The following is a 25,192-nucleotide window of genomic DNA, read 5'->3' as shown; positions in this document are numbered from 1 at the left end:
AGGTGAGTGGACAGCTGGGTGCACCGGGTACCACCTGCAGCCAGAGGCCCCGCTCCTTCCTCGGTCTCCCTTGGGTCCCATGCTTGCATCACCCTCATCTCCCTTGCAGGAGAGAGAAACCCATCACCCTCCTACCATCGAGTAGTCGGTCAGTACACATCAGTGGGTGAAATTCCACATTCACCCAAGAATAAAGACAGCGACAAAATGTCAGGTGGATTTACCCCTCCAGGCTGGGCCTCTCTTGGTGAACTCCATCTGCAGGCTGGCTGACAACTGGCCGCGAGAGGTGGTGGTCACATGAAAGCGGCCACACAGAGACCTTAACAGACAGTGACGTGGGGCAGGCAGTCCCAGCAGGGCTGCAGAGGAGGCAGGGCCAGGCTCCTCCAGGGGGGCCCGGGGGCTTCCTGGGGGAGGTGGCTGAGAAGATTGAGCGGGAGACTCATTGCATTTTGTGTTTTGTTTTTTTTTTTTAAAGCAGTAAAAACTAAAGGAGAAAAACTGTCACCTTCACGTCCGTGCCAGATAAAGCCTTTACTAAGCTGCGGCTGCACAACTCCACCCTTTGGAGCAGGGGAGTGAGGGAGGAGGAGAGGGCAGGGCACCCGGTGTGGGGGGTGGCCTCAGCGAGCAAAAGCGCAGACCTCCAGTCTGCTTACCTGGAGCGGGAGGGGGTGCGGGCAGTTTCCAGGCGGGAGGACACCGGCATGCCCGCCTTTTGGCGCAGGGTCAGTCAGTTCCGTCGCTCAGTCGCGTCCGAGTCTTTGCGACCCCATGGACGGCAGCACGCCAGGCCTCCCTGTCCACCACCAACTCCCAGAGTTTATTCAAACTCATGTCCACTGAGTCGGTGATGCCATCCAACCATCTCATCCTCTGTCGTCCCCTTCTCCTCCTGCTTTCAGTCTTTCCCAGCATCAGGGTCTTTTCCAATGAGTCAGTTCTTCAAATCAGGTGTCTACAGTACTGGAGTTTCAGCTTAAGCATCAGTCCTTCTAGTGAATATTCAGGATCAATTTCCTTTAGGATGGACTGGTTGGATCTCCTTGCTGCCCCAGGGACTCTCAAGAGCCCTCTGCAACAGGCGCAGGGTCAGCCTCAGTCAAGCCCTGGACACAGGCACTCTAGCTGTGCAGTTTCAGTCTCGTCGCCCACCCACCACTGAGGACTGCTCGCAGCTCGGCTGGAGACCCCAGGCCTCCCCATGACAGGTGGAAGGGGGTTCACTGTTCTACAGGAACCCCTCGGGGTCGGCTCCCAGGCCCAAGTTTAAACCAAGGCAGAGGTGGGATTGGCTGCAGAGGCTCTAAGATGAACCAGATGCAGTCTTAAACACTCGGCCTCAGCAGCGCTAGAAATATTTGCGACAATCTCTGAAATTTATCGAGCACTTGCTACGAGCCAGGAACTAAATAAACACATTCCACACACTGCTCTGCTGGGCCACAGTGACCCTGCAGAGCTCCGGAGGCCAGGGTGCGTCCTCCGCCCACCTTGGTCACGAAAGGGTGAGCTGACAACGACCCTGCAGAGCTCCGGAGGCCGGGGCACGCCCTCCAAGCCACGGCCAAAGTGGGTGCTGACCTGGAGGCCTTGGGGGCCGTTGTCTCTTAGGGCTCAGAGATGACCCTCCAGGAGGAGAAGGAGTGAGTTCAGGCACATTAGGATGGTCCTCGAAAGTCCGCGTGGGGGTTAACGACAACGCAGCGCAGCCTGAACCAGCAGCTGCCACTGGAGAGAGCCCGTCCGCGTGACAGGCGGTGGGCTGGACACCACACCCCTGTAAGCCCCACACTGAGGCCCTGGGGCAGCTGGTCCCCCAGGTCTGGGCAGAAGCCAGTCTGCTCCAGCCTGGGGCCGAGAACTTCCGTCCACACGCTTTTCTAGGACGGGCTTCTGCAGAGCTTCTGTCCTCAGGACACTCTGGGTGGAAGGTTCTCACCGCTGTGATTTCCGGACCCTCCTGCATTCAGAGCCCGTTTCCTGCCTGAATCCGAGCTGTGTCCACTGGGCCCTACCCCCCACCCTGCTAAGCCCCAGAGCCGAGCGGGTGGTTACACTCCCAGCCACGTCCAAGGCAGCTTCTGCAGAGAAGGTCAGCACCTGCTGTGCTGGCCCAAGCTGCTTCCTCGGGGAGAAACTCCTGGGACCCCCCCAGGTGTGACGCCCACACTCACCTGTCCTCCAGGTGGTGGGATGATGCCCACCAGGCCGGGAGCTCTGCCCATGCTGCCCCTCCAGTCTCGCGTCTCGCTGGGCCCCCTTTCCTTCTCCTCCTCTTTCACCCCACACACTGGGACATCACTGTGGGGTGAGGTCTGCGCAGCCATCTGGTTCCTGGGGCGGCAGGGTGGAGAGATGGAACCAGGGTCAGCCTTGGCCACCGCGCCTCTAGAGGCAACAGATGGAGCAGTCATGTCCCCAGCCATCAGGATGCGGCAGGCTCTCGCATCCTGTGTCGGGAACAACACGGCCCACAGGCCATCGTGTTCACTCAGTGAGTGAGGGCTTCACCCGGGGCTCAGCGGGTGAGGAGTCCTCCTGCAATGCGGCAGACACAGGTGATGGATCCCTGGGTTGGGAAGATCCCCCGGAGAAAGAAATGGCAACCCTCTCCAGTATTCTTACTTGGAGAATCCCATGGACAGTGGAGCCTGGTGGGCTACAGTCCGTGGGGTCGCAAGAGTCAGACACGACTGAGCGACTAAGCATGAAGTGACAGTTGAGATGATTTTTGATGACTGCATCTAGAGGAAGAGGACACAAAGGCCGAATTCGAAACCTCCATCTGCGCAGTCCGCCAAGCTCTGGTGGCCTCCGGCGTGACCGTCCTGAAACCCTCCCTTGGGCATGGAATCCTGCCGCCAGCCTGGCTCTGCCCCCAGAGACATCCCGAGCACAACTGACGTGTCTGTGAGCTCTGCCACGCAGCGTCCAGGTTTCACAAGCACCGTCTCAGGTCGGAGTTGAGAGAGCCGGCCGTGCGGCATCGCCACCCCTCCAGGACCTGCTTCAGAGCTCCACAGGTGGAATGAGCCTCCGCACACACCCGAAACTTCCGGACAGCGGCCGCCCACCCACATCTACCCACCGACGGCCCCCATGGTCTTCCGTCTCCTGGGGTTTTACTTCTTAGGAAACCGCTCTCTATGATTTGGAACCATAATTGCAGAGGAAAGGCACAGAAACACAGCAGGATTATCTAATTTGCTTGCCAAGGACATGCTGCTCTTCTAAAATCCTCTTGTTTTCTGCATGCCAGTCATGGGCCAAAATGTCAGTGTCCGTCTGACCAGTCTGAGAAGGACAGACTGGAGGGGACTTGCAGCTGTCGCTCTGGGCCGCCAGCTTTGTGGAGCTCTGAGCCCGGCAAGAACTGAAAGTGTAGTTAGGACGCAGGACCCGCTCTGAGCAGAGATGCTCTGAGCTGCACTTTCACGGGAGCGGGGCCTCTGATCACGGAGGGACTCAGGCAGGCGGCTCCCGAGATGCAGCCACAATAAGGAACTGACTTCTGATCAGCCAGGAAGTCACTGCCCTCAGCGCACGCGTAATGCGCTCCAGATGCCGTGGCACCGCCGGACGCCAGGACGGAAGGTCGTCCATCCACGCTGGCGGGTCGTGCGGGCGGCCGGCCCCTAGCCCCGCCCCCACACCCTCCAGCCTTCCCTCTGGCTCCTTCTCCCACCCCAGCACCGCATTCTTTCCAACTTCAGGGTCTGCTTGAACCAAGCAGGAGTTCTCCTTCCACTGAACACAGCACACAGAACCGGGTGTGCTGAACGGTGAGAGGCATTAACAAAACGTGCTGTGTTTACGTCGTGGATCCAGAGGGGGACGCCTTTGACCCTCTGTGCGCCAGGAGTCCCAGGCTGGCGGGAAAGCAAGGCTGACCTGCCGTCTCACCCGCACGCCGCCTGTGGCCGAGTCCCTGCCGGGCAGAGCAGGGCCCGAGGCTTCACGAGGCCTTCTCTGGCTGGGGGCGTGGAGCACAGCGCTGAGGCCTGGGCCCGAGTCAGACTGGCCCTGCGGATCCTGCACCCGGCCCTCATCAGGACAGGAGCTCAGGTGAGGCCATCAGCGGGACGTGCGGCGCCTGTCGCCTCCGCCACTGTGTGTCCTGGTCAACCCGGGAACAGCCTGAGTCTGAGAAACGAAGCCATGCAGAGAGACTGTCCTGTGAGCCTGAGCAGACGTCAGGGGACTGACCACCACCCCAGGGCTGGCTGGCAGCCTGTCTGCGTCCAGGGAAGCAGAGGACAGCATGCCGGGCGGGCAGCCCCGAGGGCCTCTGCATGTCCTGGAGGGCAGCTGTGGTCCCATGACGACTGAACCTGTCCTCCCGACATCTGACCACGCTCCCTGGACCCTGAGACCTGCTCCCTGGGGGCCCAGAGAGACGGCACCCAACTGGCATCCAGACCAGCTGGGCAGATGGCTCTCCTGGAAGGAGCAACTGAAATAAGAAAAACCTGAATGTTCTGGCTCAGAAAAATGGAGGAGACAGAGGAAAGAATCAGTGAACTGAAAGCTGAGCCAACAAGAACCACCAAATCTGAACAACAGAGAGAGAACAGACCCGAAACCAAAACTCTCAGAACGTTAGGGACTGCAGGGCTATGGCTTTGTGTCATAGGATCCTGGAGGAGACGAGCGTGAAGACGGAGCTGGAAATGCTAAAGAAAACATAAGTAAGGACAGAAACAGCTGAGATTTTGCAAAAGGCCTTAAACCCACAAAATTAAACTGGGAAAAAAAAAAGGATTCCAAAAAGGAGAAATCCACACCAAAAAACCAGCAAAATCAAACTTCTGAAAGCTGAAGACAAAATGAAATGATGTTTTACACATTTAAATCAACAAATTTAGAAAACCACTCACATTACAACATTGTCTCATGAGAAAGCAAGAAAGCCTAAAGGACAGAGCCTGGCATTTTCAGACGCTAAAGGAAGGATAGGCCTAGAGGCCTGTATCCGTGACAACAGCTTCAGGTTGAGGGGAAATCAGAGAATCTCAGCGGAAGGGAAACTAAGAAGACATGATGCAGAAATCCTTAACAAAGCATTAGCACATAGAATTCAGCAACATGTAGGAAAATTTTATGCCAGGGACAACTGAAGTTCATTCTAGGGATGCAAAGCTGTTTCAATATTTTAAAATCATCCAGTGCACTTCACCATATTAACAGACCAAAGAAGAAAAATTACATGATCCTATCAGTAGGGGACACACACAGAAAAACCATTTGACAAAAATCGGCACCTATTCATGCATGATAAGACAAGTACCAGGAGTAACATCATGAATTGGGCAGGGTGGCAAGAGTCAAGCCCAACATAAAAAAAAATCAACTGTGTCTTTATGTATCAGTAGAAATACACCTACATGTATATGGTCAAGTCATTTTCAGCAAAGGTGCCAACGTAACTCGGTGAAGACAGAAATACCTTTCAGCAACTGTTGCTACAACCGCTGGGTATTCAGAAGAAAATCAACACTGACCCTTACCACCCTGCACACAAAAACTAACTCAAAATGGATCCTAGCCCTGAGTGTTAAATATAACACTATGCAGGATTTCCAGGAAAAAAATGTGCAGTTTGGGTATACACAAAGATTTCTTTGGATCCTAAATGCACGAGCCATGAAAGAGACTTGATCAATTGGACTTCATCAAAATTTCAACAACTTTGCCTTTGGAAGAGCAACATTAAGGAAACAAAAAGGAAGTAGATCAGAAAAGGAATATTTGCTTTTTCCCCTACACTGAAAAGACATTGATGTGATTCAGCAACACTATCTGATGAAAAAATACTGACAATGGAAAATAAAAGGAAATATCCTTAACATGTTTTTGCCTTTTACTTTGGTGGGAAAGCCTCCTGAACGTGTGCTCGTTGCCAGGTTTATTCTCCTCTCTTGGCTGCACATCTGAGCTCATAAATCCTCTCCATGAAGACAAGCTGCCTCCACCTGGAAGCTGCCCAGATGTTTTTGCCCAACACATTTCAACATTTCTTTAGACTTAGAGATAAGCAAAGAGAAGGGGGTGGGGAGGAAAGTCTTACTGCATCGTTGGGCCAACTGCCCAGGGCAAATCCTTCTGCTGGGGCGGGTAGGGGAGGGAGGCAGGGAGAGGTGGAGACCCCCAGGCAGAGAGGGGTAACGAGCACAATGGGCCCAGACAGGAGTCCCGGACCCTGAGCCCAGCTGGTCCTGGAGACCACTCTGGGCTTGTGCTGAGCAAGCTCTCATGGAGGGGCTTACGACTGAACATCCGATCCATGCGGCACCGAGCCCAGGTCAGGCTCCCAGACTGTGAAGCGGCTCAGACTTCAAGTCCAGGACAGGAGGCGACTGTGGACTGTGGGCTTGGAGGGGTTCCTGATGAGGTGATGAAGCAGGGACAGAGCGGGGTCCCCGGGTGAAGCACACAGCTTTCAAGGGTCATCAGGGCCATGGCAGGAAGCCTCTCTGTGTCCACTGTACTCAGCAGTCTAGAAGTCCCACCCGATGCAGTAAGACCAAACAGAAATAAATAAGAGCTGGGACACCAGAAGACGAAGGGAGGGGTGGAGAAAGGAAACAAAGCTATTACCACTGATATGTGACATCTCTAAAAATGTCTGTATTATGGTTTTACACACATCATCTGGGGCCCTGGGAAGTAGGTCTGATCACAAACATTTTACAGACAAGGAGCCAAGGCTTTCAGAAGGTAATGAGTGGCATTGGGAAAACTGAATATCCACACGCAGAAGAATGAAACTGGACCCCTGTCTTATATCATACACCAAAGTTAACTCAAACTGGATAAAAACTGTAGAACTCCTAGAAGAAAACGCAGAGGGAAAGCTCGATACCGGTCTTGGCAAAGGTTTTGGGATTTGATACCTAAAGCACAAGTGACAAAAGCCAAAAATAAACAAGTCAGACGACGTCAAAGTAAAAGCTTCTGCATGGCAGAGGAAATAATCAACAAAACAAAAAGGCAACCTATAGAATGGGGGAAATGTTTGCAAATCATGTATTTGGTAAGGGATATTGCTGTAAGGAACTCATACAACTCAACAGCAAAGCAAATAATTTAATTTAAAAATGGGCAAAGGACCTAAATACACATTGTCCAAAGACAACATACTTTGGACAGTGGTCAACAGGCACATGGAAAGATGCTCAGCATCACTAATCATCAGTGAAATGCAAGTCAAAATCACAGAAAGATATCTCCTCACATTGTCAGAATGGTTATTGTGAAAAAGGCAAGTAACAAGTGTTGATGAGGCTGTGAGAAAGGGAAGCCTCCTGCATTGTTGGTGGGAATGGCGTTGACAAGACATGGAAACAACTTAGGTATCTGTCAATAGGTGAATATCACATTATGGTTATAAGTGCTATACATTGTAACATACATATATACATATATTTATCACATACATCACATTTTATTTATCCATGATTATCATAAGTATACACACATATGTATATTGGATAATTATGCATATGTAAAATGGATAATCACTCAATCACGTCCACATGGACAGTAGCCTGCCAGGCTCCTCTGTCCACAGAATTCTTCAGGCAAAAATACTGGACTGGGTTGCCATTCCCTTCTCCAGGGGATCTTCCCGACCCAGGGATTGAACCTGGGTCTCCACTGCAGGCAGACTGTTTACCGTCTGAGAAGGACTGATGCTGAAGCTCCAATACTTTGGCCACCTGATGTGAAGAGCTGACTCATTGGAAAAGACCCTGATGCTGGGAAAGATTGAGGGCAGGAGGACAAGGGGGTAACAGAGGGCAAGATGGTTGGATGGCATCACTGACTCAATGGACATGAGTTTGAGCAAACTCCAGGAGTTGGTAATGGACAGGGAGGCCTGGCGTACTGCAGTCCACGGGGTTGCAGAGAGTCAGACATGACTTAGTGACTGAACAACAAACTGGATAATAATTATTCAGCCAAAAGAAGAGGTAAATTCTGCCATTTTACACGACATGGATAAAACTTGAGACCATTACACCAAGTAAAATAAGTCAGAGAAAGGAAAACACAGTATGATCTCACCTGTATGTGCAGATCTAAAGCGTCCAGTTTGCAGAAATGGAGAGTGGAATGGCTTCCCCATGGGGGCTGGGCTTTCAGGAGATGTTGGTCACAGGATACAAGCTTTCCATTACAAGGTGGATAAGTCCCAAGGGTCTGATGGGCAGCCCACAGCAGCACCCGCAGTTAACAACACTGAGCTGAATATGTGAAGTCTGCTGAGAGTAAATGTTAAATGTTCTTAGCACACTCGGAACAACATGGTCACTATGTGAGGCAACACATGTCAGCTGACCTTAGTGATGATCATTTTACAACAGATGCATGCATTGAATTACCACGTTGTACACGTCAAACTCACACACTGTTGTTAATAACATCTTAATAAAGCTCGGGGGGGAAAAGACCTGGATCCAGCAAATGGTGTGTTAAGAACATAAACACAGGTCTGGTTGATTCCAGAATCAGAGCTTCAAGTCAAAAAACTTTCCCTAACACCCAAAAGAATGGACTCACAATTAGTAAAACAAAAATGAAATGACAATGTTGGGTAATAAAATGAATATACAAAGCCAATAGCCTTTCCAGATGCTAGACTTTACTAGTTAGCCAGGAATGGTGAGGGCGGAGGATCCTTTTAAAATAGCAACACAGTCCACTAAACCTCAGGATTAATTAGGTCAAGAAATGTGACAAAATTCATATTGAGGAAACAACAGACATTGTAAGGCAAAGACTTGAGCTTCTTGAAAGATGTAAATGTAATACCAAAAGCAGAACCAGAGATGGGAAGAATGGTAGTCCAAGTGCATAAAAAACAGAAGACGTACAAAACCCCACGGTGCACACATTTGTAGAGAAAGTGAAAACACAGAACTCCACCACAGGGCGTGAAAAAGAGTGTGTCTGGAGGAGCACCGCGTGCTCTCGGAGCCTTTTATTGGTTGAAGTGTTTGGTCTGATGAGTGAAAAGCGTGGGGGAAGCAGGGATCCGTGATGGGGGTGACCCGCCACAGACGCTCCGTTTTGGCTGAATGTGCACCGCAGCTCACGCGTGTCCAGGCGTCTGTGCCTGACGTGAAACCTGCAGTGAACAGGTGACCAGTTGTAGAGGCCCATGACCCAGTACCAGCCAGATCAGTTCTCATTTCCACTTAGGAAATACCATGAAGCCTTTAGGATAATATTTCAGAGGAGTTTTTAGTAAACTTGAAAAGTACTAACAATATTGCTAAGTAGAAAAAGCATGTTGCAGAATCAAGTGGATAGGCCAAACACTTTTTTTGCGAAATGTAAATGTTGATATGGGGTTTCCCAGGTGACTCAGTGGTAAAGAATCCGCCTGCCAATGCAGGGGACTCAGGTTTGAGTCCTGGATTGGGAAGATCCCCTGAATAGGAAATGGTAACCCACCTTTCTTCATGACTGGAAAATCCTATGGACAGAGGAGCCTAGCAGGCTATAGTCCATGGGGTCACAGAATTGGACATGACACACGAAATTAAAAGACGCTTACTCCTTGGAAGGAAAGTTATGACCAACCTAGATAGCATATTAAAAAGCAGAGACATTACTTTGCCAACAAAGGTCTGTCTTGTCAAGGCTATGGTTTTTCCAGTGGTCATGTGTGGATGTGAGAGTTGGACTGTGAAGAAAGCTGAGCGCCAAAAAATTGATGCTTTTGAACTGTGGTGTTGGAGAAGACTCTTGAGAGTCCCTTGGACTGCAAGGAGATCCCACCAGTCCATCCTAAAGGAGATCAGTCCTGGGTGTTCATTGGAAGGACTGATGCTGAAGTTGAAACTCCAGTACTTTGGCCACCTCATGCAAAGAGTTGACTCATTGGAGAAGACCCTGATGCTGGGAGGGATTGGGGGCAGGAGAAGGAGATGACAGAGGATGAGATGGCTGGATGGCATCACCGACTCGATGGACATGAGTTTGAGTGAACTCCGGGAGTTGGTGATGGACAGGGAGGCCTGGCGTGCTGCGATTCACGGGGTCGCAAAGAGTCGGACACGACTGAATGACTGAACTGAACTGAGCACGCACACACACACAAGGATATATGCATGTATATGTTGATATGACATGCATATTCATGCATCTAAATGTGTTAAGATATCGAGTACGAGTGAAAGTCTTAACAGTGGTGATCTCTCAATGATTTTATTTCCTTATTTGTGTTTTTCAAATGGTGTGCAATTCACATGAATTTGGATGGCATCACCGACTCAATGGACCTGAGTCTGAGCAGATTCTGGGAGACAGTGAAGGACAGGGAAGCCAGCCATGCTGGAATCCATGGGGTCACAAAGTGTCAGATATGACTTAGCGACTGAACAACGACATTCCAAATATCAGATGTGCCCCATCAGAAGTCCTATTACTGCAAACATTTACTTGGGATAAGACATTACCTACTACAGCCAGCTTTCCTTCCTTAGATTTTAAGTGGGACTTGCCTATATTTTTTTGATCAATGATTTTCCCACCAAAATGAGGAGGATGACACCAGCGTGGAGATCTGCAGCCGGGTTTCTGTCCGGGGGCGGTGGGGCAGGGGATTTTCTGTGACTGCCCTCAGCCACGCACCCTGCTCTTCTCGTTCTGTGCTACCCTGCTTTCCAGAGGAAGGCAGTGACCCATCTCCTCGGGGCTCAGAGTGTGGAGGAAGTCTACCAGGAATTTGAGATTGTCCATAGATGGGTACGTTTTATTTTAAAAGTTGCTAATTATTTCAGTGTATTGTAGAAAAAACGTGCAGCAAGTACCATGAAGCTGATTTTACAGATATATTTTCAGGTGGCACTGGATGTATTTAAGATTTTAATCTATTAAAGGTGCATGAAGTAAATACTAAAAATATTATTATTTTTAGATATGGCAGATACTCAGATATGGCAAAACTTTGGAATTAGCATGCAAAAGACTGAAATTTGAGAAACACTCATGTATGAAATAATGCTTGGGCTCACGGAATAAATACCGTTATGTTGTATCTGTGTTTTCATTGCTTGTAAATATCTTGAAATACCTTTGCACACTGCTTTCTATATAGGCACCACTTGTTCTGAAACAGAATAAAACCCCACCTCAGCAACATAAGTGGGTTCCAGGGAATCCAAACAGGCAGATCGTGGACTACGTTTCTGTGAGGTTACATGACCAGGGCAAGCTGGGCCAAGCCTCTGGCTACATCTGACCAGATGCCACCTCCTGGTAATGGTCCACCTCGCTCTGGCTTCATGTCTAAGTGGACGGCTCTTGTTGTTACTGGGACCTGCAGCGGACAGGGACATACGGCAGACAGGGACAAGCTGCAAGTGCTTACTTGACATCCACCAAGCATTTTCGATTCAGAAGTCTGGGGAGTGAGGGCTCAGACAGCCCCTCTCATTTCCTCATGGGCGTTTCTATGATCCTTTCTCCTTTCTTCAAATATAAAATTTGACAAGTAGGTGCCTGGGGTTGACAAGTAGGTGCCTGACAAGTAGGTAGATGGAGGTGGAGTCTTCCTTTCAACAATGCTTTTGGGCAAGGTTGGCTATGGTATCCTTGCCAAGATTTACTTTTGGAAAGTTTCTGGAACTAGCTTCTGAATCGGTTTCCACATTGCTGGTAAGAGCTTAAAAGTCATGTGTGGGTTGCCACGTGGATCAGACTGCTTATTAACTATCTGATCTTGTGCAAGACACCCAGTCGCTGGACGCCTCAGTCTCCTTATTTGTACACTTGATACGAGACGCCTCTCCCAGGGGACTGCTGTGGGCTTAAACAAGACAGCATACGTATCACATCCTGAAGACAGCAATTATTGTCGAGATCATTTTGTTATTCTGGCTCCTCCACCGCGACTACCCTCATATCTACAAGTGAAAACTTTCAGATTCAACCGGTTCCTTTGGGGACATCATCTTTCTGCACTTCTCAGTGCTTCTGGAGTATTACAATCCTGCATCTCTGCTTGCTCTCTTAAAACATCTATTGCAATTATAAACATGGTATTTGAATACAAGTGACCTGCCTCATGTTTACAAACCTTGACTTTTCTCTCCTTTTAAAATAGTGTAAATTCATCAGAGCTTGGGCAACAGCATGAATTTGGAGGCCTCCTGCTCAGCACATGGTCTCCGTGAAGATTCTTTGCTTCCTCCCCCATGAGGCACCCCCACCTCAGGACACGTATCGGTAATCGGACAGGGATGGTCTTTTTCTCCAAATGCCTCATCATTTTTGGAGAGCCTCGTGCTGGACTTCTATTGTTTTTTATTGGGGGTAGTATTATTGGGGCTTCCCTGATGGCTCAGATGGTAAAGCGTCTGCCTGCAGTGCTGGAGACCCGGTTCGATCCCTGGGTCGGGAAGATCCCCTGAAGAAGGAAATGGCAACCCACTCCAGTACTCTTGCCTGGAAAATCCCATGGACAGAGGAGCTTGATAGGCTACCGTCCATGGGGTTGCAAAGAGTCGGACACGACTGAGCGATTTTACTTACTTATTTATTATTATTATTAGTGGTTTCGCAGGTGGCTCAGTGGTAAAGAATCCACCTGCCAACACAGGAGACATGAGTTTGATCCCTGGGTCAAGAAGATGCCTGGAGGAAGAAATGGCAACCCACTTCAGTACTCTTGCCTGGGAAATCCTATGGACAGAGGAGCCTTTTGGGCTGCAGTCCATGGGGTGGAAAAGAGTCAGACATGACTGACAGGAGAGTGCGCATGCAGGCACAATTTGGGGTATTATCCTGGCTTCATCTGAGCATTTTCCCCAAGACTAGCTCTCCTTCTGGCCATTTTCCTGGGTCTGTTTCTTTCAGAAAATGCTCCAATAAGGCACTGATAACCAAAGTCACCAACAAAGGTCCTCTGCCTTTGCCAGGAGGCTTATTTGGGGAAAGTGAGTGCAAAGCCACATGTGCACTTACCCAGAGAGGCAGACACTCAGACACTCGGACAGACCGTCTTTGGAGACTCCGAGGCCCTGGTTGCGGTGGGCAGGCTGCCCGGGCCACCAGCGGCAACCTCACAGGGAAAGTATGCAGCGAAACAATGGAGCTGTGAGCAAATGATTCACGCCTCTTCCAGGAACACCGTGAACAGACCAAACACAGTAATTCCCCTGTGAAGGCTGCATTGAGAGGCAGCGACCTGCCAGCACTGCATGCCTTCCCGCCTGTTTCCGCATCTGCCTGGGGGTGGGGGCACAGGGCCGGCTCGGAGACACCAGTGGGGCATCCGCCCGCAGGCCCCGCCTCCCGCCCTCCCCCCGCCCCCCGCCAGGTGCTCCGAGTCCGCTCCAGGAATTTCCAGTGAGGCAGCGAAGGGCCAAAACAGGAATCACGTGTACATGAGCAGAGAACACTCACAACCTGAAGCCATCGTAAAATGCTCATCACAGGGAAAGTGGGAAAGCAAAAAAACAAATGAAAAAAAGAAGAAATCACCCAGAGAAAACTGCAGTGAACATTTTTGCCATATTTTCTTTGAGAAATTTTGTATCATGTTGTTGTTGTTTAGTCGCTAACTCGAGTGTGACTCTTTGCTACTCCATGGACTAAAGCCCACCAGGCTCCTCTGTCCATGGGATTCTCCAGGCAAGAATGAAGGAATGGGTTACCATTTCCTGCTCCAGGGGATCTTCTCAGCCCAGGGGCCAAACGTGTCTCCTGCATTGGCAGGTGGATTCTTTATTGCTGAGTCACCAAGGAAGCCCATCATAGTTCAAGAAATAGTTGTCCCCATACAGCAGAGGTACAACCTTATTATGACACAGAACACCTGACCATCACTTGCGGACGGACAGACGAATGTCATTAACTCTGGATCAGCACACCTCCATCCATCAGCAGAACCCACCAAGGGTTGACTAGTAACCTCCCACTGGGACACTTGAGTTGTTTGTATTTTTCACAATTACCCATAATGCTGTCCTGTAATGAATATCTCGGGGCACAAAGAGATAAATGTCTTTAGCACTTTTGATGTCTGTTTCTTGGTTGGCCTTACACCAAACTGGTGTTTTTAATTGAACAAAATCTATTCAAATATTGAAACACTGGCATTTTGTTGGAGAGTTTTGGAGAAAAGTTTATTTTTCTACCCTGAGGAGCTGTGCAAAAAATGTTAAAGCATGCATTACACAGAGTTTAAGAGAGTCCACCAAGAGAGTTACGCTTTTTTCCCCTATTCATGGAGCACCTGCTATTGCAGCCAGTATCCGAGGTGCTGGAAAATGTGCACAGGAAGCTTGGAATCCTCAGCGCACGCGAAGTCTTCCCCAGGAAGTCGGAGCCCATGAGCAGGGGTGGGTACCATCCTGAAGAGGCACCTGCTGGGTGGGGGGGAGGGCCTGCAGAACTGAGGTCCCAGGGTGGGAAAAGCTCCTGCCACATAGAGAACAAAGCACTCACAGGACATGTGACAGCATTCTCATCTCTTTCTTGGAAATTTGGCTCTAATTATTGATTTTTCATTGCTTCCCATACAGCTTGATATGTTTTGCTTCCTGAAACAACCCTGCAGGTTCCACAGGCAGGAGAAAAGAGAGGCTGCCGCCAAGGGTGGGGTGCGAGGCTGTGGGGGCGGCCGGGCACCTGGTCACCGGAGATGCTGAGACCTTCAGGGCCAACTCGGCCGGCGGGGGCGGCCCTGCCTGTGGTCCCTAATCTCAGAGCACTTTTTTCATCTTCCTTCAGTCCGGGGGTGGTTATGATAAAGCTTATTTTTGCTTTGTTGGAGCCTGAGGTCCAATTAGCAATGATGTATTCTTACTCCACACCCTTTCAAGTTTGAAATAAGAACCTCAGGCCCACAGGAGCCAAAAGCCTTTGTTGTGTTGACAGTTCAGAGCATCTAAGCTCCTGCTGTGCTGCAGGGAAAAGGACATCTCAGCGACAGGAATCTGCTTCTAGACTGGGCCAGGGGATCTGAGCATCCTGCAGCTGTTTCTGAAGCTCCCGTCCCGGCCCCCGGCCTGTCTGGATGGTGACTCTGGTGACTCTGAGCCCTGGTCACCACCAGCCGTAGGCGGACCTCGTGATCGAGCCTGAGGCTCCCTGGTGTCCTGTGGTCTCTGCATTCGCTGGGAACCACCTGCTGGCCCTTTGTGCGAGCGCTGCTCAGGTCCCGCACCCGACCCCAGCCCCTCCCCAGAGAACCAGGGACTCGTCCACACGTGGCCCAACAACAGAAGCACAGCGTCTCCGTCCAGATGCTCTGCACTGGGAGGACGGTGACTCGGCATCCCAAAGGGCCACCTTCCCTCCCGAGCCAGGACAACGAGGACGGCTCCACAGGCGGGGGCCACACTCGGCATGCGTCCACACTTGCCAGGTTCAAGAGCAGACCCATGCCCGCGAAGGAAGCAGCAGAACCCTGGCTCCCCAGGGGGGCTGTGGGGAGCCACTGAGAGGGGGTGAAGATTACATGGCATCCGGTCCCATCACTTCATGGTACATAGATGGGGAGACAGTGGAAACAGTGTCAGACTTTATTTTTGGGGGCTCCAAAATCACTGCAGATGGTGATTGCAGCCATGAAATTAAGACGTTTACTCCTTGGAAGGAAAGTTATGACCAACCTAGATAGCATATTAAAAAGCAGAGACATTACTTTGCCAACAAAGGTCTGTCTTGTCAAGGCTATGGTTTTTCCAGTGGTCATGTGTGGATGTGAGAGTTGGACTGTGAAGAAAGCTGAGCGCCAAAAAATTGATGCTTTTGAACTGTGGTGTTGGAGAAGACTCTTGAGAGTCCCTTGGACTGCAAGGAGATCCCACCAGTCCATCCTAAAGGAGATCAGTCCTGGGTGTTCATTGGAAGGACTGATGCTGAAGTTGAAACTCCAGTACTTTGGCCACCTCATGCAAAGAGTTGACTCATTGGAGAAGACCCTGATGCTGGGAGGGATTGGGGGCAGGAGGAGAAGGAGATGACAGAGGATGAGATGGCTGGATGGCATCACCGACTCGATGGACATGAGTTTGAGTGAACTCCGGGAGTTGGTGATGGACAGGGAGGCCTGGCGTGCTGCAATTCATGGGGTTGCAAAGAGTCGGACATGACTGAATGACTGAACTGAACTGAAGATTACACTGTTGCTGTGGTTTAGTCTCTAAGTCGTGTGGGGCTCTTTTGCAACCCCGAGGACTGTAGCCCTCCAGGCTCCTCTGTCCATGGGATTTCCCAGGCAAGAATACTGGAGTGGGTTGCCATCTCCTTCTCCAGGGGATCTTCTTGACCTAGGGATCGAACCCCAGTCTCCTGCATTTGCAGGTGGATTCTTTACCAGTTAACCATCGTGTAAACATGAAGCCTACATAGGATGGTCGATTTATCAATGCTTTATAATCCATTATATGCAAGTTTTACCTCCCAATTCTCCACACCCATCAGGATGCACAGTCCAGGAGCAGTGTCCCGACTGGGCTGAACCAAAGTGCCCACGAGGACCCGGCTAAGGTCTTGGGTTCTCTTCTCTGGTTGGCTCTCTCGTCGAAAACTAAATTCTGCCTAAAGTTCCAAATTGTCAGAGTTATTCTTTGGAACGATTTCCCTCCACACAGCCTCTTCCTCATCCTCTTTGCTTTACTTCTGCCCCAACTCTTAACAGTTAAAATGTCTGATAACCTCGAAAATAACTTTTCCAGCCAAATAAATCTCTAAACCTTCAGTTGCTGCTGTTTGCATGTTTGAAGACTGTCTCTCAGAGGCAAAGACCCTTCAAGGTACATCGGGATGGAGTCTTTGACTTTGTCCCAGAGGACAGGCCCCACCAGCCTGGACCCCAGCTCCACTTAACCGACAGGCTCACCTCCCACATGCCAGAGCTGCTAGCATCACTTTTGCGGGCCCTTCACTGAGTGGACTGCAGCTGGGTCTGCATTCCCATGTCTGCTGTGTTGGAATCCATGAGTGGGCTGGGGGCTGTCTGTTCCCTTGCAGCGGGTGGTGGTCCTGCACCGAGGCCACCTGCATCTCCCAGTTAACTGCACGCCTTGCACGTGGGTCGGGCACCACAGCCAGCTGCCGTAGATGGGGACCCGACCGATGCTGACCCCCTGGGGTGCTGGGGCTATGAGCAGCAGCATTCCCCCCAGCTCCGCCGGTCCGCCAAGCCGACTGCTGTCTCCCTCTCACCTCTCAGGACAGCACCCTTCTCCCACCACAAAAGTGCGGGAAGGAACGTCCTCGCTGCCAGTCAACTCCTTTGCACCTGTCTCTGAGGCAGGAGTCTTCCTACTTCTTCCAACTTTTCCATCTAAATACAACTGGTGCATCTCAGATGTTAATACGTGATTCCACAGTCAACTCCAGAGTCCTGTCAGGGTGTCCTGAAGCCAAATCTGGTGAAGGATGACCTGCCTTAGGTCATCCAAGGACGTTCAGCTGCCTCAGGCCACAAGGACATTCCTATAAGAACAACGCCTCCTACAAGGCAGCTCAGACCCGAAACCACAGATGTCTGTGCTTCCAGCGGCTCTTTTAAACCAGTTGCCCAGGAGATGGGGTCCCGAGGACCAGCGGAGCTCTGACGTCAGATGGGGGTTTCAGCTAGAAAGGGGGACGAGGGTGGCCCTGAAGCCTGCAAACCTGACTCGACTCTGGCTTCACAAAATTTTTAGCTCTGAGACCTTGAATAACTTACTTAACCTGATCTCAGATACCTCATTTGTGAAACAGGTATAGCAACACTTAAAAGGCTAACACTGAGGAGTCAAAATAAGATATTTAAGTGATAAATCATTCGATAAACTATCCATCTGGGTAAAACAAAATTCCTACACTTTATTGTTCATCCCATGTATTAGAATACATTTCAGATGAAGCAAGGATTTATATTTGAAAGAAGAAAGGAAGGAAGGAAAGAAGAAAAGCAATAGAGGAAACATGATTTTTCTGCTGTCAGTGTTTTTACAACTTTACAATCTTGAAAGGAAAACAGGCTGCTCTAAGGGAAACCTGGTTACCTCTCTGGATACAAAATCCAGACAACTGGAGAAAAGGTAATACAATTAACAGCATCATTTTAAACTCTGTCAGATGATATCCTCACCACCTGGGACTTCCCAGGTGGTCCTAGTGGTAAAGAGCCTCCCTGCCAATGAAGGCCACAGAAGAGACGCGGGTCCCATCCCTGGGTGGGGAAGGTCCCCTGGGGAAGCAAGTGGCAACCCTCACCAGTATTGTCGCCTGGGAGATTCCAAGGACAGAGGAGCTTGGTGGGCTAGAGTCGGTTGGGAGCCCCAGAGTCAGAGGAGACTGAAGCAGCTTAGCACAGACACACACATCCTTACAGCCCAACAACAATAATTTACATTTGCTACTCTACGTATGAGCACTCTTTCACATGCAAACAGCCTTTTGAAATAAACATAATAAATAAAGAAAAATGGGGGAAGTTTTCTGCGCACTTGACCAAAGAGCAGTCATTTCCTTCACGTATAAAAGGCACAGAGAAGAACAGGCTCCAGTTCATGGCAGTAGCTCCCCATGAACCCGTCTTTCCAAACATAACAAGTATAAATTCCAGATACAACATAAAACCAAGTGCTTGCAGGTACCAGGGTGTGACAGAAAGCAGGCACCTGCTGGACCTTCGTGAAGACAAAGCTGTTCTCTGGCTCTGCCGCCCTCGCCTCCCGGGCCCCCGCCGCCCCAGCCCCACTGGACTCCGCGCCCGAGCCTCCGCCTCCCTCGGCGCCCCAGGCCTCCGCCGGCCTCCGCGCCCCGGCCCCCGCCGGCCTCCGCGCCCCGGCTGCGACACTCCACAGTGCTCCCGCTGGAGGGGGATGCGAAGGAGGCCACAGCAGTCTCTCTGCTTTAATGTTTACAACTGGCCTGAATCTTTAATTACCTCAAAGTTTTTCAAAATTTAATTAAAAATGAATTTTTGTCATTTACAGGATTATAGAAAAAAATTAATCCATGTGGTCATTGAGATGTGTGGAGACACATGTACAGAAAGCCTTTGCCAAATTCAACATTCATGATTTAAAAAACCCAGCAAACTAGAAGAACCCACATTAGAAGAACACAGCAAAACCAGAGGATAATTGCTTCAGTTGATAAAGGGCATTTACAGAGTCTACACTTAATATAATGATTACAGTGCAACAGCAGTTTTCTCTTAAGATGGGAAACAAGGTGAGATGACTGCTCCCTAATTACCCAGCACGCAGTGGAGGGGTAGCCGGTGCAATACTTCAAGAAAGATGACAAGCATCTCAGCGGATGCCAAAGGTCAACAGTCCGTTTATCTCAGCTCCTCAAGCTGACCGCTTCTAGCTGTCCTCAAGTCCAAGGCAGATAAAAGGCTGGGCTAGTGGATGCTCATCCTCTGCCTTCCGTTCCCCTGAAACATGAAAGGGTTTGGCGAGCAGAGCTCCTACATGCCACACTGGCCCTCCAGGCAGTGAACCGGCTGGCAGCAAGCTTGTCCTGCTGACGACCCCTTCGTCCTCAGCCGAAGCCCTCACCTTGACTGTGTGAGAGGCGCAGTCACGGGCTGTGGCTGGGCTCCGCTACTCACGGGGTAAGCCGGTCAGACTCAGGAGCCACGAGGGGCTCCTTCGGGTAAGTCACTTTGGAGACGCCCAAGGTCTCCCCCAGACCCCTGCCTCCAGCCCCAGCCTCAGTCCCCTCGGGGCACATGCCCCACACAGCCTCGTGGGCTACAGATGGAGCACCCCCCCCAGGCTCATCTCCTCCCCCAGGCCCACCCCAGATGGGAGGAAGCCACCTCCCCCAGAGTCACTTCTCACACCACTGTCAGGACCCACACTCCAGGTGTGCCATCTGGACAATTCATTGCTTAAGATCTGCCCCATTAAAGAAGGTAAGTTCTTTGCAAAAGGCCCTATATTTGAATTTTTCATTTATTTTGTGCCTCTCGTCTCCACATCTCCCATGGTTCCTGGAAGATGATGATGTGAACTTGATAAATAATCGTCAACTCAATGAATGGATGCAAGAAGCCTGGGAGAGGGTCCAGGTGAGCACTGGGTTGGGGCTGCAGGACTTGGGGGGCACAGCTGATGGGCCCTGAGTCTCTCACACGTGATCCCCCAGGAGAGGGGGTGGCAGCTGCACCATGGCCTTGACCCCGAATTCCCTGAGCCCAGCCCACCCTGGGGCATGGGTGGATCTAGGACCCAGAATCCCGTCTCTGGAGGAGACGGCCACGGATGTGGGGGGCCGGGGGGCAGCCCCAGCACATGAATGTCTGCACCTGAAAGATCACTTCTCACAGGAACTATGGCTGCATGTCTTATCAACGGTTGATGACACAACTGTTTATCAGGACATCGCCTCGAGCCATTCACGCTGGCACGGAATCTCAGCAAAACTACCTGACGGGGCCTGGGAGCCGCGCGTCCGAGGGCACCCTGGGGAGGCATCTGCTCACTTGGTGCAGAGCTGTTCGGGGTTTGTGTGGGTGGGGGTAACGCCCCCCCAACCCACCCCCGATCTGCGAATGCGCCCTTGTGGCCCATGGGACTGTGGACGTGGAGGATCTGAGGCCGGGCAACAGTACCGATGGCGAGTGTAACCTCAGAGTCCTGAGGAGGGAAGGAGGGAGGCAGGTAGGTCGGAGTCAGGGAGGCCTCGGGGTGGGGGTGGGGGGAGCTGACCCTGACTGCCGACTCGACCGACGCCGGGGCTCGTGTGGCGGCTGCAGGCGGGAGCTGACCCTGTACCGTGGACGCCGACCGACTCCCGGAGCTTGCGTGGTTCTAGCCCCACCCCCGCCCGGGAGGAGGACAGCCAGCCCGGGGGTCCGGGACTCAGGGGCAGAATGGCGGTCACAGCCGCGCGCATGTTCAGAGCTGAACTTTCGGACTTCCTGCCGACACAAGGTGCTCCCGCGGGTGGGCTGATGGGCGCGGGGCTTGGGGGTCAGGGGTCACTGCAGACCCCTGGGACGGAAGGCTTCCAGGCAGCCAGCTCCCACGAACACTTCACGTGCTTGTAGCCTCAGTCAGGTTCATCCAGGGGAGCTGTCATGGCCCCAGTGCGGGGTCCCAGCCTACCTCTCCATCCAGCCTTTGCACCCTCCACACACCCTGCCTCCACTCTTGGGCGCAGACACTCCCCCGGGCGGAGGGCGGCCAAGTTCCTGGGGGTTTGGGCCCCATCCTCTGGCCCCAGTGCACGGGTATGCCCCCCAAGGTGCCCTGGGCCATGCCTGACCCCTCCCCGCGCCCAGCCCAGAGCCTGGCCTGGACCAGAAGATGGCAAAAGAGCCGCTGAAACAGCAAGAAACCACCGGGGAAACAGCCGGGGAAATCCGCACTCTGATATCTGATGACCGGGAGGAGTCACTGTCACTTATTTTCATTGTAAAATGCGAGTTGTGGTTTCCTGGGGGTGTTTTTAGTTCTTATCTAGCTTTTAGAAATACTTTCTAAAATATTTACAGATAAAATAATATGACGTCTAGGACTGGCTTAAAATAACCCTATGAGGAAGTGGGTGGGGTGTAGACAAAACAAGGCCGGCGGCGGGCCGGATCCTTGCGGTGGGGGTGGGCTGGCTGTGCGTAGTCCTCGGTCTCAGCGCGTGTGGAGCCCCCTCCACCGCACGGACCACTCTGGGCGCCCGTTCCTCTGCGGGGCTGCTTGGACCAAAGCCGAGAGGCGGGCTCTGCCCTCGGGAACGGCGCACAGCCTCCACCTGGGTGGACAAGGGGCCCTCGAGGCGGCTCACTCACATTAATCTGGGGCGAACACACCCTGGCCGCGGACACGGCCGTCTCAGCCGCGCACACGCGTCCTCCTCCGCCGTTCTCCAGGCCCGCCTACACCAGGCACCACCCTGTGGGCGGCTCAAAGAGGGAAGACCAGCTGGTGAAGGGCCTCCCCTTGTCCAGCCCGCCGTGTCCCTCACCTGGCATCCTCACAATCCAAGCCCCAAGCCGCCTGTCCCGTCCAGACCAGGGGCAGAAGGCCACCTCCTCCAACGCCGGGCTTTCGCTGCAGCCGCTGCCCGGGCCGCTCACACCTCCTCGCCTTGTGTAACACAGGAAGCAGCCTGTTTTGATAAGACGGAGCAACAAGCTGGGAAATCAGATAAGCTGGGCTGCACAAAAGCGTTTCCTCTGCCGCATTCCAGCCCGAGACGGGTCTCGGGTCTCGCTTGGAAAGACCGGGGGCGCGTCGGGGGCGCCGGGTGGCCTGTCACCCCTCGTGGCTCCGTCACCACTGGGGGGGTGGCCGCGTTGGGCTGGGCCACGTGCCAGACAGGCCATGGGTCCTGCAGCCGCTCTCCCGCTTAAACACGCTGCAGCGCTTTCTCTCAGGCCCTTGACGTGTCAGCGAGGTCAAATGGTCCTTTATCCACTAGCTCTGTGGCCTTTGGCCCAAATCTCAGAACCAGAAACAGGAAGTCAGGTGGAGACTTCGGTCAGGCGGAACCCCAATTTCTGCAGCCCCAGCCAATGGGCAAGACCTCAGGTAAACAGCAGCCTGCAGAGCCTCGGGGCCAGGAGGTCAGCCCAGAAGCTCAGGGCCCAAAAGGCCCAGCAGCCTGGGAAGGGGGTGCCTGAGGCGTGGCCGGATGTGGGCACGGCTGGGGACGGAGGCCACGGGCCCTGGGGACAGCCTGTGGCTGCTGGGTCCCCAGGGCCGGCGCGCCAGGAGGGGGCCAGGGTGTGCAGGCCAAAACCGCGTGCGAACTGAGCCACAGGCAGGAGGCGCAAGCAGGTGCCCCCGGGGAGGGACGAGCCAGCACCACGGTGCCACGGCCTGGATCACTGTGAAGCCACCGGGGCCCAGCACCAGCTCACACAGCCAGGCTTCCCGCAGGCGCTTCCTTCAGAGTCTAGAAGACACCTGTGGGCCCTGGCAGAAACCAGTTATTGGTAATTACCATGGTGACGATGACACTTTGCTTCCTCCAACCCCCCGGTGTCCCCAGGACCAGGCCGTGAGAGCCAGCAGGGCCACATGGGGGCCTGAGACAGAAGCAAGAACATGCACCTCTGGACATGTGCATGTGTGTGTTTAGTAGTTTTTCTGGAACATTAGAAGTCTTTGAGAAAGACACTGAAAAATTGAAAAGCAGATACATTGAAACTCACAATATTATGTTTAAATATTTTACTTATATAAAAAAAATTTATGTAATAACCATATTGAATTTAGTGGAATGGAAATAAAGGCACTGATAATATTTTCAAAATGCACTTCTAAATCAACCATTAACAGCCATGTTTATGGGGGAAAAATGACACAGCCATGTTTATGGGGACACGTAGGAAATATGAGAAAATACAGTGAACACGTCAACATTCACACCAGCATCACTCACAACAGCCAAAGAGGAGACACAACCCAGGTGTCCCTCAACTGAAGAAGATGCAAACAAAACATGGTCCATATACTCAATGAATGATTGCTTTTCTAAAGGTGTCACATGCAGAGAACAAGTGACCTTAATACTGAGCGGACAACCTGGACCCGTCAGGAACGGGACACACTCCCCAGCAGTGACACGGCAACTTCTCTTAACATGAAAGATGACAGCAGCTCATCCATACCCTCCCCCACGGACCTGGAGTCACTGCAAGACCGGAGAGACGCTGAACTGGATTCCAACTCAGCTCAACCACTTCTGCCTCTGATACCAGGGAAAATGCTTACCCTCTCTGAGCCTCACACCCCTCGTCTGCAAAATGGAAATGAAAGCAAAACAGTGTGATGAGAGTGCTCAAAACACAACTGACCCTCAAGCGGTGGCTGGGTCCCCCACCTCCCCTGGGGACACCGCGGTACTCAGACACCACGGACCTGGGATTTCCAGCACCGACAGGACGCTCAGTGCTCACCAAATCCTCTCCAGTTTACAAAGATGCGCTCGATTCACACACAGGGTCCTGCAGCCCGTGTGGGCTGTTCACCCGTGAAGTCCCTCTGCAGTGCCGTGGTCCCTGACCAGCAGGCGGCAGATGGGGGTGCCAGCCTCCCATGGGGAGCCTGTCGGGTGGAGGGAGGGCAGCGGCCTGGAGAAGGGGGCAGCGGCTCGGACCCGCGTCTGCCTCTGCATCCCCCCCACATCGCAGCAGCTCCAGGCCGCCCACCTCACACTTAGAAACCACACGTGCATCAAGTGCAAGGGCAGCAAGTCATCTGTTCTGTTAAATCCCTGGACGGCATGAGCTCATTCTCGGCACCAGAACACCGGCCTCTGCGCCTCGGGGGCCGAGGGATGGAGGGTGTCCAGGCCCCACTCGGCTCTGGCTTCCGCGATCACAGAGCGTCTGGCAGCAAGAGCACCCATAACTAATGGGTTGTTTCCCTTGCCTCTTTCGATAAAAAGCAGGAGAAGGAGATGTGATTTCATGTGGAGCGTGAATCACACACGTCCCGGAGTGCAACAGCCTGGGCAGGAGGAAGGCCTCGCTCCACATTCTGGAGTGAGTGCCGCCCCCACCAAGCACAGAGCCTCGGTTCTCAGTCACCTGGGACAGTCACCTGGAAGCCGGCTGTTTAGAGATCAGTTACCCCGCCCTGCTCAGCTCCCAGGAAATGTCCTCATCAAGTAAACAGGCTGCTTGCAACCTTGGGCTTCACGAGTTGCAGGGGGAGGGGTGGGTGACTAAATACCAGGGCATCACCCGGGAGACGTGCCCTGGACAGAGGACAGACAGGCCTCACCAGGGAACACAGCGCTACCTGTGAAGATGGGGGTGGCTGGCCTGTACCACGGAGTCACCTCCACGTCCAAGCCCCGAGACCCTCGTGACTTTCAGGGAGGGGAGCAGACCCCGAGGCTCCCCTCCTGCTCACAGACGGCCAGGACGGGTGGGGGGAGCGTGCACAGCCTCATGTCCCCGGCCAGCACCCGCCGGCCCTGATTGGCAGGGCCCGCCTCCAGGTCTGAGGTTCCCTGAGCACCAAACACGAGCAGATTCCACAGCACACTGCCAGGGATGGAGCGGCAGAGGTGGGTGCTGCTAACCGTGGAGTCTTAAGAACGGGACCAGGTTCACCGCCTGGAATTTGTTTTACAGATGCAACAGCCTACAGATCTATTCTTGGCTTCCAAACAGAAATTCCAACAAGAATTTTCTTGTTCTCCATTAAGCGTAAAATAAAGAGCTGTTGGGGAAGCAGACCCACTCTGAGGACGAGTGGTC

General features: G+C 52.3%; 1 long non-coding RNA gene across 1 annotated transcript; it reads right to left on the bottom strand.

Annotated features, from left to right (window-relative positions):
- Positions 1-958: 958 nt before the first annotated feature.
- On the bottom strand, positions 959-23,031 carry LOC122686598. Its single transcript, XR_006338844.1, has 3 exons — positions 21,767-23,031; positions 8,074-8,267; positions 959-2,340 (listed from the first exon to the last, which is right to left on the bottom strand). It is a non-coding gene; the product is annotated as an uncharacterized LOC122686598 (long non-coding RNA).
- Between the last annotated feature and the right edge of the window lie 2,161 nt (positions 23,032-25,192).

Source organism: Cervus elaphus, chromosome 30, assembly GCF_910594005.1.
Source record: "Cervus elaphus chromosome 30, mCerEla1.1, whole genome shotgun sequence".
In the NCBI taxonomy this organism is placed as follows: domain Eukaryota; kingdom Metazoa; phylum Chordata; class Mammalia; order Artiodactyla; family Cervidae; genus Cervus; species Cervus elaphus.
Note: the sequence above shows the minus strand (reverse complement) of the source record. Positions and strands in the feature narration are given on the sequence as shown.